This window comes from Macaca fascicularis, chromosome 4 (genome assembly GCF_037993035.2).
Source record: "Macaca fascicularis isolate 582-1 chromosome 4, T2T-MFA8v1.1".
NCBI lineage: Eukaryota > Metazoa > Chordata > Mammalia > Primates > Cercopithecidae > Macaca > Macaca fascicularis.
The window spans coordinates 140884275-140900592 of NC_088378.1; positions in this window are offsets into that span (position 1 = coordinate 140884275).

Sequence of the window (16318 nt, forward strand, 5' to 3'; positions counted from 1 at the left end):
CGTCTTGCAATAAAACATAAGACGTGCTAATGATAGTTCCCTTTTATTAATGATGGTGTAACTTTTATTACACATGGTATTTAGGTTACAGTACATCAAAGAGAAGAGTAGAAGAGTGCGTATCATGTATTCAGTTTGAATCTTTTTCTGAGGAAAGGGTTAGTGTGTTTTTAGTCGGGTGCAAGCTAATTGTATCATCTTTGGCAAAAGTATGCCTTTATAATTGTTCTTATTTGGAGACGAAGTAAGGTTTAAGAAAATGTTAATGGGTGCCAAGTTCACAAGCATAGACTGGGATGGTGGGTCTTATGTGTCAATTTGACTATACCACAGTACCTAGTTATTTAATCAAACACTAAATTTACATGTTGCTATGATGGTGTTTTGCAGTTGTGATTAAAATCTGGTATCAGATGATTTTATGAAAAGGAAATTACCCTCAAAAATCTGGGTGGGGCTTTTTTAATCAGTTGAAGGCCTTTGGGCAAAATATGAGGCTTCCCAGAGGAGAAAAAAATTCTGCCTGAAGATGACAGTAGAAACTACTATTTACGTTTCCAGTCTGCCAGCCTGGTCTACAAATTTTAGACTGAAGGCTGCAACATTATGATTTTCCAGCCTGCCAGCCTGCCGGTCTGCTAAGGCGTAACTTGTGACATCAATAACGTAAAATGAGGGGTGGGAAAAGATGTAAAGAAGCAGAGTTTCATATTGGCTTCAATTCAAGATTGTCATAACTGTATTGTTATATGCAATACCATAGTAATCACAAAGAAATAGACATAAACTATACACAAAAGAAAATGAGAAGGCAATGAAAACATATCACTAGAAAAAAATCAACTAAAAACAAAGGAAGGTTGGAATGAAGGAGATGAGGGACAAAACAGCTATAAGACATGCATAAAACCAACATCACAATTACAGAACTAAATCGTTCCTTATCAGTAATTACTTTAAATGTAAATGGATTAAACTCCCCAATCAGAATTCAGAGATTATCACAATGGATAGAATAAAAAGAGGAGGGGCGGAGCAAGATGGCCGCATAGGAACAGCTCCAGTCTCCAACTCCCAGCGCGAGCGACACAGAAGACCGGTGATTTCTGCATTTTCAACTGAGGTACTGGGTTCATCTCACTGGGGAGTGCCGGACGATCAGTGCTGGTCAGCTGCTGCAGCCCGACCAGCGAGAGCTGAAGCAGGGCGAGGCATTGCCTCACCTGGGAAGCGCAAGGGGGAAGGGAATCCCTTTTCTTAGCCAGGGGAACTGAGACACACAACACCTGGAAAATCGGGTAACTCCCACCCCAATACTGCGCTTTAAGCAAACAGGCAGACCAGGAGATCATATCCCACACCTGGCCGGGAGGGTCCCACACCCACGGAGCCTCCCTCATTGCTAGCACAGCAGTCTGTGATCTACCGGCAAGGCAGCAGTGAGGCTGGGGGAGGGGCGCCCGCCATTGCTGAGGCTTAAGTAGGTAAACAAAGCTGCTGGGAAGCTCGAACTGGGTGGAGCTCACAGCAGCTCAAGGAAACCTGCCTGTCTCTGTAGACTCCACCTCTGGGGACAGGGCAATAACAAACACAGCCGAAACCTCTGCAGACGCAAACGACTCTGTCTGACAGCTTTGAAAAGAGCAGTGGATCTCCCAACACGGAGGTTGAGATCTGAGAAGGGACAGACTCCCTGCTCAAGTGGGTCCCTGACCCCTGAGTAGCCTAACTGGGAGACATCCCCCACTAGGGGCAGTCTGACACCCCACACCTCACAGGGTGGAGTACACCCCTGAGAGGAAGCTTCCAAAGCAAGAATCAGACAGGTACACTCGCTGTTCAGAAATATTCTATCTTCTGCAGCCTCTGCTGCTGATACCCAGGCAAACAGGGTCTGGAGTGGACCTCAAGCAATCTCCAACAGACCTACAGCTGAGGGTCCTGACTGTTAGAAGGAAAACTATCAAACAGGAAGGACACCTACACCAAAACCCCATCAGTACATCACCATCATCAAAGACCAGAGGCAGATAAAACCACAAAGATGGGGAAAAAGCAGGGCAGAAAAGCTGGAAATTCAAAAAATAAGAGCGCATCTCCCCCGGCAAAGGAGCGCAGCTCATCGCCAGCAATGGATCAAAGCTGGATGGAGAATGACTTTGACGAGATGAGAGAAGAAGGCTTCAGTCCATCAAACTTCTCAGAGCTAAAGGAGGAATTACGTACCCAGCGCAAAGAAACTAAAAATCTTGAAAAAAAAGTGGAAGGATTGATGGCTAGAGTAATTAATGCAGAGAAGGTCATAAACGAAATGAAAGAGATGAAAACCATGACACGAGAAATACGTGACAAATGCACAAGCTTCAGTAACCGACTCGATCAACTGGAAGAAAGAGTATCTGCGATTGAGGATCAAATGAATGAAATGAAGCGAGAAGAGAAACCAAAAGAAAAAAGAAGAAAAAGAAATGAACAAAGCCTGCAAGAAGTATGGGATTATGTAAAAAGACCAAATCTACGTCTGATTGGGGTGCCTGAAAGTGAGGGGGAAAATGGCACCAAGTTGGAAAACACTCTTCAGGATATCATCCAGGAGAACTTCCCCAACCTATGGCAGGCCAACATTCAAATCCAGGAAATACAGAGAACGCCACAAAGATACTCCTCGAGAAGAGCAACTCCAAGACACATAATTGCCAGATTCACCAAAGTTGAAATGAAGGAAAAAATCTTAAGGGCAGCCAGAGAGAAAGGTCGGGTTACCCACAAAGGGAAGCCCATCAGACTAACAGCAGATCTCTCGGCAGAAACTCTCCAAGCCAGAAGAGAGTGGGGGCCAATATTCAACATTCTTAAAGAAAAGAATTTTAAACCCAGAATTTCATATCCAGCCAAACTAAGTTTCATAAGTGAAGGAGAAATAAAATCCTTTACAGATAAGCAAATGCTTAGAGATTTTGTCACCACTAGGCCTGCCTTACAAGAGACCCTGAAGGAAGCACTCAACATGGAAAGGAACAACCAGTACCAGCCATTGCAAAAACATGCCAAAATGTAAAGACCATCGAGGCTAGGAAGAAACTGCATCAACTAACGAGCAAAATAACCAGTTAATATCATAATGACAGGATCAAGTTCACACATAACAATCTTAACCTTAAATATAAATGGACTAAATGCTCCAATTAAAAGACACAGACTGGCAAACTGGATAAAGAGTCAAGACCCATCAGTCTGCTGTATTCAGGAGACCCATCTCACACGCAGAGACATACATAGGCTCAAAATAAAGGGATGGAGGAAGATTTACCAAGCAAATGGAGAACAAAAAAAAGCGGGGGTTGCAATACTAGTCTCTGATAAAACAGACTTTAAACCATCAAAGATCAAAAGAGACAAAGAAGGCCATTACATAATGGTAAAGGGATCAATTCAACAGGAAGAGCTAACTATCCTAAACATATATGCACCCAATACAGGAGCACCCAGATTCATCAAGCAAGTCCTTAGAGACTTACAAAGAGACTTAGACTCCCATACAATAATAATGGGAGACTTCAACACTCCACTGTCAACATTAGACAGATCAACGAGACAGAAAGTTAACAAGGATATCCAGGAATTGAACTCATCTCTGCAGCAAGCAGACCTAATAGACATCTATAGAACTCTCCACCCCAAATCAACAGAATATACATTCTTCTCAGCACCACATCGTACTTACTCCAAAATCGACCACGTAATTGGAAGTAAAGCACTCCTCAGCAAATGTACAAGAACAGAAATTATAACAAATTGTCTCTCAGACCACAGTGCAATCAAACTACTACTCAGGACTAAGAAACTCAATCAAAACCGCTCAACTACATGGAAACTGAACAACCTGCTCCTGAATGACTACTGGGTACATAACGAAATGAAGGCAGAAATAAAGATGTTCTTTGAAACCAATGAGAACAAAGATACAACATACCAGAATCTCTGGGACACATTTAAAGCAGTGTGTAGAGGGAAATTTATAGCACTAAATGCCCACAAGAGAAAGCAGGAAAGATCTAAAATTGACACTCTAACATCACAATTAAAAGAACTAGAGAAGCAAGAGCAAACACATTCGAAAGCTAGCAGAAGGCAAGAAATAACTAAGATCAGAGCAGAACTGAAGGAGATAGAGACACAAAAAACTCTCCAAAAAATCAATGAATCCAGGAGTTGGTTTTTTGAAAAGATCAACAAAATTGACAGACCACTAGCAAGACTAATAAAGAAGAAAAGAGAGAAGAATCAAATCGACGCAATTAAAAATGATAAAGAGGATATCACCACCGACCCCACAGAAATACAAAGTACCATCAGAGAATACTATAAACACCTCTACGCAAATAAACTGGAAAATCTAGAAGAAATGGATAATTTCCTGGACACTTACACTCTTCCAAGACTAAACCAGGAAGAAGTTGAATCCTCAAATAGACCAATAGCAGGCTCTGAAATTGAGGCAATAATTAATAGCCTACCAACCAAAAAAAGTCCAGGACCAGATGGATTCACAGCTGAATTCTACCAGAGGTACAAGGAGGAGTTGGTACCATTCCTTCTGAAACTATTCCAATCCATAGAAAAAGAGGGAATCCTCCCTAACTCATTTTATGAGGCCAACATCATCCTGATACCAAAGCCTGGCAGAGACACAACAAAAAAAGAGAATTTTAGACCAATATCCCTGATGAACATCGATGCAAAAATCCTCAATAAAATACTGGCAAACCGGATTCAGCAACACATCAAAAAGCTTATCCACCATGATCAAGTGGGCTTCATCCCTGGGATGCAAGGCTGGTTCAACATTCGCAAATCAATAAACATAATCCAGCATATAAACAGAACCAAAGACAAGAACCACATGATTATCTCAATTGATGCACAAAAGGCTTTTGACAAAATTCAACAGCCCTTCATGCTAAAAACGCTCAATAAATTCGGTATTGATGGAACGTACCTCAAAATAATAAGAGCTATTTATGACAAACCCACAGCCAATATCATACTGAATGGGCAAAAACTGGAAAAATTCCCTTTGAAAACTGGCACAAGACAGGGATGCCCTCTCTCACCACTCCTATTCAACATAGTGTTGGAAGTTCTGGCTAGGGCAATCAGGCAAGAGAAAGAAATCAAGGGTATTCAGTTAGGAAAAGAAGAAGTCAAACTGTCACTGTTTGCAGATGACATGATTGTATATTTAGAAAACCCCATTGTCTCAGCCCAAAATCTCCTTAAGCTGATAAGCAACTTCAGCAAAGTCTCAGGATACAAAATTAATGTGCAAAAATCACAAGCATTCTTATACACCAGTAACAGACAAACAGAGAGCCAAATCAGGAATGAACTTCCATTCACAATTGCTTCAAAGAGAATCAAATACCTAGGAATCCAACTTACAAGGGATGTAAAGGACCTCTTCAAGGAGAACTACAAACCACTGCTCAGTGAAATCAAAGAGGACACAAACAAATGGAAGAACATACCATGCTCATGGATAGGAAGAATCAATATCGTGAAAATGGCCATACTGCCCAAGGTCATTTATAGATTCAATGCCATCCCCATCAAGCTACCAATGAGTTTCTTCACAGAATTGGAAAAAACTGCTTTAAAGTTCATATGGAACCAAAAAAGAGCCCGCATCTCCAAGACAATCCTAAGTCAAAAGAACAAAGCTGGAGGCATCACGCTACCTGACTTCAAACTATACTACAAGGCTACAGTAACCAAAACAGCATGGTACTGGTACCAAAACAGAGATATAGACCAATGGAACAGAACAGAGTCCTCAGAAATAATACCACACATCTACAGCCATCTGATCTTTGACAAACCTGAGAGAAACAAGAAATGGGGAAAGGATTCCCTATTTAATAAATGGTGCTGGGAAAATTGGCTAGCCATAAGTAGAAAGCTGAAACTGGTTCCTTTCCTTACTCCTTATACGAAAATTAATTCAAGATGGATTAGAGACTTAAATGTTAGACCTAATACCATAAAAATCCTAGAGGAAAACCTAGGTAGTACCATTCAGGACATAGGCATGGGCAAAGACTTCATGTCTAAAACACCAAAAGCAACGGCAGCAAAAGCCAAAATTGACAAATGGGATCTCATTAAACTAAAGAGCTTCTGCACAGCAAAAGAAACTACCATCAGAGTGAACAGGCAACCTACAGAATGGGAGAAAATTTTTGCAATCTACTCATCTGACAAAGGGCTAATATCCAGAACCTACAAAGAACTCAAACAAATTTACAAGAAAAAAACAAACAACCCCATCAAAAAGTGGGCAAAGGATATGAACAGACATTTCTCAAAAGAAGACATTCATACAGCCAACAGACACATGAAAAAATGTTCATCATCACTGGCCATCAGAGAAATGCAAATCAAAACCACAATGAGATACCATCTCACACAGTTAGAATGGCGATCATTAAAAAGTCAGGAAACAACAGGTGCTGGAGAGGATGTGGAGAAATAGGAACACTTTTACACTGTTGGTGGGATTGTAAACTAGTTCAACCATTATGGAAAACAGTATGGCGATTCCTCAAGGATCTAGAACTAGATGTACCATATGACCCAGCCATCCCATTACTGGGTATATACCCAAAGGATTATAAATTATGCTGCTATAAAGACACATGCACACGTATGTTTATTGCAGCACTATTCACAATAGCAAAGACTTGGAATCAACCCAAATGTCCATCAGTGACAGATTGGATTAAGAAAATGTGGCACATATACACCATGGAATACTATGCAGCCATCAAAAAGGATGAGTTTGCGTCCTTTGTAGGGACATGGATGCAGCTGGAAACCATCATTCTTAGCAAACTGTCACAGGAACAGAAAACCAAACACCGCATGTTCTCACTCATAGGTGGGAACTGAACAATGAGATCACTTGGACTCAGGAAGGGGAACATCACACACAGGGGCCTATCATGGGGAGGGGGGAGGGGGGAGGGATTGCATTGGGAGTTATACCTGATGTAAATGATGAGTTGATGGGTGCAGCACACCAACATGGCACAAGTATACATATGTAACAAACCTGCACGTTATGCACATGTACCCTACAACTTAAAGTATAATAATAATAAATAAATTTAAAAAAAAAAAAAAAAGAATCTGGCTGGGCACGGTGGCTCGCACTTGTAATCCCAGCACTTTGGGAGGCTGAGGCTGGCGGATCACAAAGTCAGGAGTTCAAGACCAGCCTGGCCAACAAGATGAAAACCCGTCTCTACTAAAAATACAAGAAAATTAGCCGAGTGTAGTGGCAGGTGCCCGTAATCTCAGTTACAAGGAAGGCTAAGGCAGGAGAATTGCTGGAACCAGGGAGGCAGGGGTTAGACATGTTAAACATGTTAAACATTAGACATGTTAAAACTTTCTCTTTAGCAATAAATTTTAAAACTACAGAAAATTCCAGCAAAGACCTAGAAAAGCAAAAAGCATTAGCCACACAGTCTTTATTGATTTATACACATATGAACATCAGTGAAAAAATACATATTGTCTCAAGTGCAAATGATACATTTACCAAGAGAAACTGTATTTCAGGCCATAAAACAATACATTTGAAAATACTGAAATCATACAAGATACATTTTCTGACCATATGGAAACACATTAGAAACCAGTAACAATAAGATGATCCTGTGGACTGAATGTTTTTGTCATCCCCTAAATTCACATATTGAAACCTAATCCCTAATGTGATGGTGTTTGAAGCTGGGGCCTTTAGGAGGTGATTAAGTCCTGAGGGCAGAGCCCTTATTAGTGAGATTAGTCCCCTTATAAAAGGGACCTCATTGAGTTCCTTTGCTCCTTCTACCATGTAAGGACACCAAGAAAAGACACCATCTGTGAATCAGGACGCACCCTTCATCACACACTCTCTCTGCCATTGTCTTGTCCTTGGACTTCCCAGGCTCTGGAATTGTGAGAATTGTGAGAAATAGATTTCTGTTGTTTATAAGCCACACAGACTGTGGTGTTCTGTATCAACAGCCCAAATAGACTAAGATATGTGATCATAAAAATACCAAGTATCTGGAAATTAAACATCAAAATTCTGATCGACAATTTTGTCAATGAAGAAATCATAAGAGAAATTAGGACGTCTTCTAAACTGAAGGATATGAAAGTACAATAAATCAAAATCTGTGGGATGTAGCTGCAGTACTAGAGAAAAATTGGTATTTTTAAGTGCCTCTATTAAAAAAGAAGATCTCAAATTAGCAACCTGGCTTCTGCCATAAAAAAAACAAAAAAGAACAAATTAAAACAAAGCATGCAGAGGAAGGAAATAATAATGAAACAGAAGTCAATGAATCAGAAAGATAAAAAAAATTAATAAATCCAAAAGTTGGTTGTATGGTAAAATAATCAGGAAATTTTAAAAACCCCTAGCTAGATTGATAAAGACAAAAAGACACAAATTAACAATATTAGGAAGAAAAGAACATCAGTGCACAGTCTTCAGGTCCTGAAAAGAAATATTAATAATTTCATGCCAATACGTTTGACAACCAAGTGAACAATTTCCTTGAGAGAGAAAACTCAGGAAAATTGACCCAAGAAGAAATACAAAATGTGACCAGCTATATATAAATATCAGAAATTGAATTTGTAATTGAAATCTTTCCCATAGAGGAAATTCCAGGTCCAGAAGGCTTCAATGATGAATTATATGGAGCATATAGTTGAGAAATAACATAAATTTTTCAAACACCCTTTTAGAAATTAGAGGAGGCAACCATTTTCAAGTCCATTTATGAGGGAAACATAACTCAGATTTAAAAAAGAAGAAGAAAACTCAGACAACAAAATCACGAGAAAAAAGAATCAAGAACAACTATTTCTCTTGAGCACACACCCCAAATTGTGTGCAAAAAGTTATTAAATTCAAATAAACATAAAAAGAATAATGTGTCATGCCAGATTGGTTTTTTATGGGGAAGTGTTTGGTTCAACACCTGCAAATTAAATAACACAACTCACTCAATTAATACAATAAAAAACAGGCTGGGTGCAGTGGTTCACACCTGTAATCCCAGCACTTTGGGAGGCCGAGGTCAGCGGGTCACTTGAGGTCAGGAGTTCCAGACCAGCCTGGCCAACATGGCAAAATTCCGTCTCTACTAAAAATACAAAATTAGCCCGAAAGGTGGTGGACGCCTATGATCCTAGCTACTCAGAAGGGTAAGGCAGGAGAATCTCTTGAACCCAGGAGGCGGAGGTTGTAGTGAGCCAACATCACGCCACTGCACTCCAGCCTGGGTGACACACTGAGACCCTGTCTCAAAAAAAAACCTTTTTTGTTTGAGACAAGGTCTCACTCTGTTACCAAGGTGGAGTGCAATGGCACGATCATAGCTAACTGCAGCCTCGAACTCTCAGATTCAAGCAATCTTCCTGGCTGTCACAGCTGTCTGCACGAGTGCCAGAGCAGACACCAGCAGCTCCGCCTCTGCCACGCCACCACCACTGCTAGCGCAAACGTTGCACAGGAACACCACAGCCCCACTCCCAGCGATACCCCACACCAGCCGATGTGCCTGCACTCCGCTGTGCTGCCTCAGCTGCTGACGTGTTAATACCTGAAACTAAAATAAACAGTAAAAAAAACTAAATACCATTTAAAACTTTTTTAAAAAGGTATCAAACAAAGATGCCAAAAGTCAAGTGCAACAAAAACAAAAATTGACAAAAGGGACCTAATTAAAGAGCTTCTGCACAGCAAAATAAACTCAACAGAATAAACAGCCTACAGAATGGGAGAAAATATCACAAACTATACATCTGACAAAGGTCTAATAGGCAGAACCCATGAGGAATGTAAAGACATTAACAAGCAGAAAACAAACAATCGCGTTAAAAAAGTAGGCAAAACACATGGACAAACACTTTTCAAAAGAAGACATACACAGGGCCAGCAAGCATATGAGAAGATGATCGACATCACTAATCACTACAGAAATACGAACCCAAACTGCAGTGAGATACCATCTCACATGGTCAGAATGGATATTATCACAAAGCCAAAAAGTTACGGATGCTGGCAAGGTTGCAGGGAACAGGGAACGCTTATACACTGCCAGTGGGAATGTAAATTAACTAATTTGGCCAGTAAGGAAAGCAGTTTGGTGATTTTTCAAAGAACTTAGAATTACCATTTGACCCAGCAATCCCTTTATTGGGTATATCCCCAAAGGAATATAAATCATTCTATCATAAGGACACAAGCAGGTGTATGTTCATTGCAGGACTATTCAGAATAGCAAAGACATGGAATCAACCTAAATGCCCATCAGTGGTAGACTGAATAAGGAAAATGTGGTACGTACCCACCATGGAATACTACACATCCATAAAAAAGAACAAGGTCATGTCCTTTGCAGCAACATGGATGGAGCTAGAGGCCATTATCCTGAGAACTAGCACAGGAACAGAAAACCAAACACCACGAGTTCTCGCTTATAAGTGAGAGCTCAACAGTGAGTACACATGGACTCAAAGAAGGGAACAGTAGACACCAGGGCCTACTGGAGGGTGGAGGATGGGAGAAGAGTGAAAATTTAAAAACTTCCAATCAAGTACCATGCTTATAACCTGCATTGTGAAACAATCTATACACCAAACCCCCACGACATGCAATTTAAGTATATAACAGGCCTGCACATGTACCACGGAACCTAAAAGTTAAAAAATAATAATGAAAAATAGAATGCAACACTCATTTGTGACAAAATTTGTCAGTAAATAGGATTCGTAGTCAAGTTCTTCAGTTCAGTAAAGGGCTTCTATGTGAAACCTACAACTCACATCATATTTTATGAAGAAAATAGATTACTCTCTACCTAAGATCAAGAAAACGGCAAAGATATTGTCCTGGAGGTCCTGGCCAGAGCATTAAGCCAAGAAAAAGAAATGAAAGACTTATGAATGAAAGAGAAGTAAAATCTCCTAGTTTGCAGGTGACAATATTATGCAAGTGGAAAATATAAAGGCAAATAAATCTTCTAGAAGTAATAAGTGAATTTATCAAAACTGTAGGGGACAGCTCCTATACAAAACTAAAGTCTCTATAAGTAATGTAAAATCAGAATAACGAAAAACTTAAAAATCCACTTATAAAACATTTACTAAAGTAATACCATGTTCAGACATTAATTTTTTAACAGTGTTTGTGATTTGTACACTAAGATCTACATGGCAGCACCGACAGAAAGTAAAGATGATCGAAATAAACAGAGAAGTAGTGTATTCCAGAACTGGGATCTCCAATATTATTAATTCTCCAAGATTGAACTATTAAATTAAGTGCAATTTGAATTAAAACACTGGTGAGCTTTAAAAGAAATGTTTAAAGAAATTGGCAAGCTGAAGCCACCATTTCAACGGAAATAAAAATAACTTTGAATAGCCAAAATAATTTTTAAAATGAAGAAATGTGGAGGATGCATAGTGTGTGATTTCAATATTTACTATAAATTCTAGTAATAAAAAGCAGTGTGATATTGGCATAAAATAGGCATAAATCAATGGAATACAATAAAGCGTACATGAATAGAACCACACAGACTCCGGCTGATCCCAACCCTGACCTAGGGTAGGCGCGCCCTCTTGTGTTCAGACCCCTGTCCTGCTGCCTGGAGCCCAGGGAGACCGAGAGGTCTTGGCTGAGCAGATGAGGTAGGACGTGGGGGCCACCATCCTTAGCCCTGTGGCCACACGGGGGGGCGCCGCCGCGCTGCTCTCAGATTCTCTGAGCAGAAGAGACGAGTGGGCTGTAAGTCAGGCAGAGATGGCTGACCCGGGGCTGAGCATCAGTGGGGGTGAAGGAGCCTCTGGGCAGCAAGGGACTCCACAACGATGAGAGGAGAATGAAGCTCTGGATCCTTGTGCCGTCCCTGAGGTTTCTGTCTCCTCCCTGCAAACCCTCTCTCCAGCCCTTCATGACAACACTCTGGAAAACCGAAAAGAAGCAGCATTTTCTTCCTCTGCTTCTTTCTTTTCAGTGCTCCCTCTTCATGTAACAACAATAACACGTGCACAGCTGCTTTCCAGGAAGAATGCATGAGACTTGGTCACGTGCTCGTTTCTGGCAGAGGACCTGGGGTCTGGGAATGGAGGAAAATGTCCCCTGTAATACCTTTGGAATGTTTTGAAGAATCTTTTCAAAACATGTTACATGAAAAATCCCTCTCATTGGCAAGGCCCTCTCCAGTGACCGCCCAGTTTACCCAGATATGGCTGTGCAATGGGGCCAGGTTGAGGCCCTCCACGGCGTCGTTCATCCAGCACGCCCAGGTGTCCACACCTCAGAACCTCTGCACAGCTGCTCCCCTCCCTGGAAGCTCATCTCCAGAGCTCCCTTCCACCCTGACATTCTCCTCATTCCCACCACAACCCGTCCCTGCACTGCCCACTTCATGTGGCGTCTCTCATCCCCTCTGACCCCACCCTGTTTTGTTTTTGTTCACAACGCTTTTACTAACATTTAAGAATTATTTACTTATGTATTTATTTTCAGAGACCAGGTTGTGCTCTGTCACCTAGGCTGGAGTGCAGTAGTGCAGTCTTGACTCACCGTAGCCTCAAACTCTTGGGCTCAGGTGATCCTCATACCTCAGCCTCCCAAGTAGCTGGGGACTACGGGCGTGTGCCACCACACTCAGCTATTTTGTATTTCTTTTTGGTACACATGGAGTTTTGCTATGTTTCCCAGGCTGGTCTCAAACTCCTGGCCTCAAGGGATCCTCCCACTTCAGCCTCCCAAAGTCCTGGAATTACAGGCATGAGTCACTGTGCACAGCTACAGATATATTTGTTTTAATTGCTTATAGTCTCTCTCTCCTCTGGAATACAAGCTTCACGAGGACAAGGACAGTGATTTCGATTGTTCACAGCTGTAGTTCCCTTACCTTGAATAGTGCCTGAATGTTACTTTAAATATACTAGTTGAGTGAATGAATGAATGAGTGAATGCACACATAGACTCACACACCAACACACACAGACACAAAGGTGCCGTCACACAGATTGACATATGTTCTTAGATACTCTCCGCACAATCACACAATCACACACAAAATACACACAACTGGCACACACTGACACATTCTCACACACATGCTCTTGAATGCTCTTAAAGCTTAATATTCTTTTCTTTCTTTATTTTTAATTTTTTTTGAGACACGATCTCGCTCTGTCACTGAGGCAGTGGCATGATCATAGCTCGCTATAACCTTGAACTCCTAGGCTTGAGCAATTCTCCACCTCAGCTTCCCCAGTAGCTAGAACCACAGGTATATCCGCCACCAGATTCAATTAATTGTTTAGTATTTTGTAGAGATGGGGTCTTCCTATGTTTCCCAGGCTGCTCTTGAACTCCTGGCCTAAAGTGATCCTCCCACCTCAGCCTCTCAAAGCTGTGCGATTACGGGCATGAGCCACCTCATCTGGTCTCGAAACTTAATATCCTATCCACATAATGTGGTGAACATTTCTCATGTGATTATGTATTATTTGCTTTAATTTTTTCTCCAAATATTACACAAAATTGCAAAGAGTCCTAAAGTTTGAAAGAATACAATGGTCACCATAGATCTAATTATTTCCTTTGTGTATGTAATAAATTATATTTCTATAATTTTTACTAAAACATTTGACAATCGCTTAACAACATCATGACCCTCATTCCTAAACACTTCAGTATGCATCTCTTAAAAAATAACATTTTTCCAACAATAATATTATTACACTGAAGAGAGTTGCTACAATTTCCTCATATTATGAAATTTCCAAGTAATGTCAAATTGTCTTAATAATTTCCCAAACATCTTTCTTGTGGAGGTGAGCAGAGCTCAGGAGCTCCAACCCTCTCTGAGGTTTCTGTTTTCCCTGCAACTTCTCTCTCTAGCCCCTTGACAACAACATTTGGGGAAACTGAAAAGTAGAAACATTTTCTTCTACTCTCCATTGCTCAGGTTTCTTAAAACTCTCATTTACTCAGTTATCTTTTATTTGGAAACAACACCTCCATGTCCACATAGTATTCTAAGATGTAAACACGCATATTGGCATTATCAAATCTGAGCACAGCTCCCCTGGGCCTCCGTCTCCTCAGTAGGAAAGAAGAGGGCCCCTGTGCTGGGGTCACACGTGGGACCCAGAAGTGACACAACCTGCAGAAGGTGCCAGGGTAGACCTGAGACCTGGAATGAGATCACTTCCCTTCCTCACGTTCAAGGGTCAATCCTCTAGGAATCCCCCTGCCTCAGGTACTCCATTCTGTCATCAGGGGGTCAAGAAAGGTCCAGACAGCACTAAGATCCAACCACTCCACCATCCTCACCTCCATGGACAAAGCCCAGGTGAGAGCCACCCCTGCTCCTCCTCCCTCATCTCCCACAGCCTCAGCACCATCGTCTGCCTCGAGTCCACCAGGACTGAGCTCCTCATGCCCTTTCCCTGTTTGTGTCAGTCACACTGGGTCCCCCAAACACCCTGCACTTGCATCCTCAAAAGGCTCTGCACACTCCTCTTCTGTCCCCCTCATCCTCCCACCCCAAATACAGAAATCTTCCCACTGTACCCTCTGGAATTCTCAGCCCTTGATCAGGAAATCCTCCACATCCTCTCTCAGGATGTTCCTGATCTCACAGCTCCAGCAGGAACCTGAGTTTCTCAAAGGACACAGACCCTTCAGAAGTCTTCCCACATGGGGACTTTCCCCAGGGACTTGTACCTTTGGACTCATTTCTCATTGTGGTTTTGAGACCTTTCTGCCTCCCTCCTCCCAAACCTCCCTAAGCTGTCATCAGATTAGGGCCCCACTCCCTTCGTTGTAGCCATTCCCTGTGGGCCCCAGGCCATTCCTCTCAATCCTGACTTGTAGCTCCTGGTTCCCTGGCTCCCTCTTCAGCAGTGCTGTCTCCTTGATCTTGATGACTTCAACATATGCAGATATGGGGGACTGGGTAATGGTCCCCAAAAAAGTCCAGTCTCAATCTTTAGAACCTGTGAACAGGCTGCAATACATGGCAAAAGGGATATTACTCATGTAATGAAGATTGAGGACCTTAAAATAGGGGATTTGGGATGAGCTCACCCACTGCCTAGCTGACCAAGAGGATGCCATCTGGTTTGATGGAGGACACAGAAAGTGCATAGCACAAGGTGCAGCCGAGCAAGTGTAGATCTGCCCAGTGCTAACCTGAGAAGATGCCCTGGTTAGGGGAAGCCCTGGCGCGTGTGATGATAGAAGCCTCTGCACAATAATGACAGGGTGAGAGGGAAACCTACAAAGACAGTGGAGTTGGCTGAATACTACTGGGCTGTGTTGGTGTCCTATAAAAGGAGAATGAGAATCTGAGGATTGTTAACAGCAGTCGGTGGCTATGTGTGAGTGCCTCTGCAGTGTCTCATGGACAGTCCTTCATCTCCTCTAGAGAAAGGGCAGATAGCATGGAATAGCAGCTGAAGACATCATTGTGAGGGTCACAGCACTCCAGAGATGTCTGACACTCAGCCAAGGCACGCCTGTTGTGGGAAATCAGGGCCCTGCTGGGGAAACCTGAGATCCTGCAAACTGGAACAGAGTTATCTGATGGGTGCCCTCCAGGACCCTCTGGCATGCAGGGGAGGCTCGCCTTTCTCTGGTAATAGTTCCCGCTTCCTATACTGGAAGATGCTGCAAAAGCCTCCCCCCTGTGATGCTGCGGGAATCCCTCTCAGGAGCTTTGCAGGAACCAGTTGGCATGTTCTTGTAGGAGCCCACGGAGCACCTCCGGGATTGGAATGTGAGGGTGTTTGATCAAAGTATCAGAATGTCAGGCTGGATGAATAAAAATCCTTTGGCTTGAGGGCAGTTTCTCAGGACATGGGTTTATCAGGGACTCCAGGGCGTGAGGCACACTCACTGCTGGGTGGCTCTATGTAGACGGGAAAAAGTAATGCCCAACTCTCAACAAGTTAGCCATAACTCAGTTGCCCTGGAACATGCAGAGGATGAAATAAGAAGCCCGAGGAAAGTGGAGTGTGGATGGAGCCATTATGTGAGGCCAGAGACCCATCAGGGTCATGTCCCACCAGAAAACCCAGAGGGCACACCTTGTACCAGAGCCCTCATGAACGTGCTGGTGAGAGAGACCTGCATCACTAAGAAGTGTCGGGGTTCCGTCCTCTGTAGGATGGGGATGATGATAGGAAACGTGGTCCCAGAGTTGGGCTAGTTACTATCTGTTTG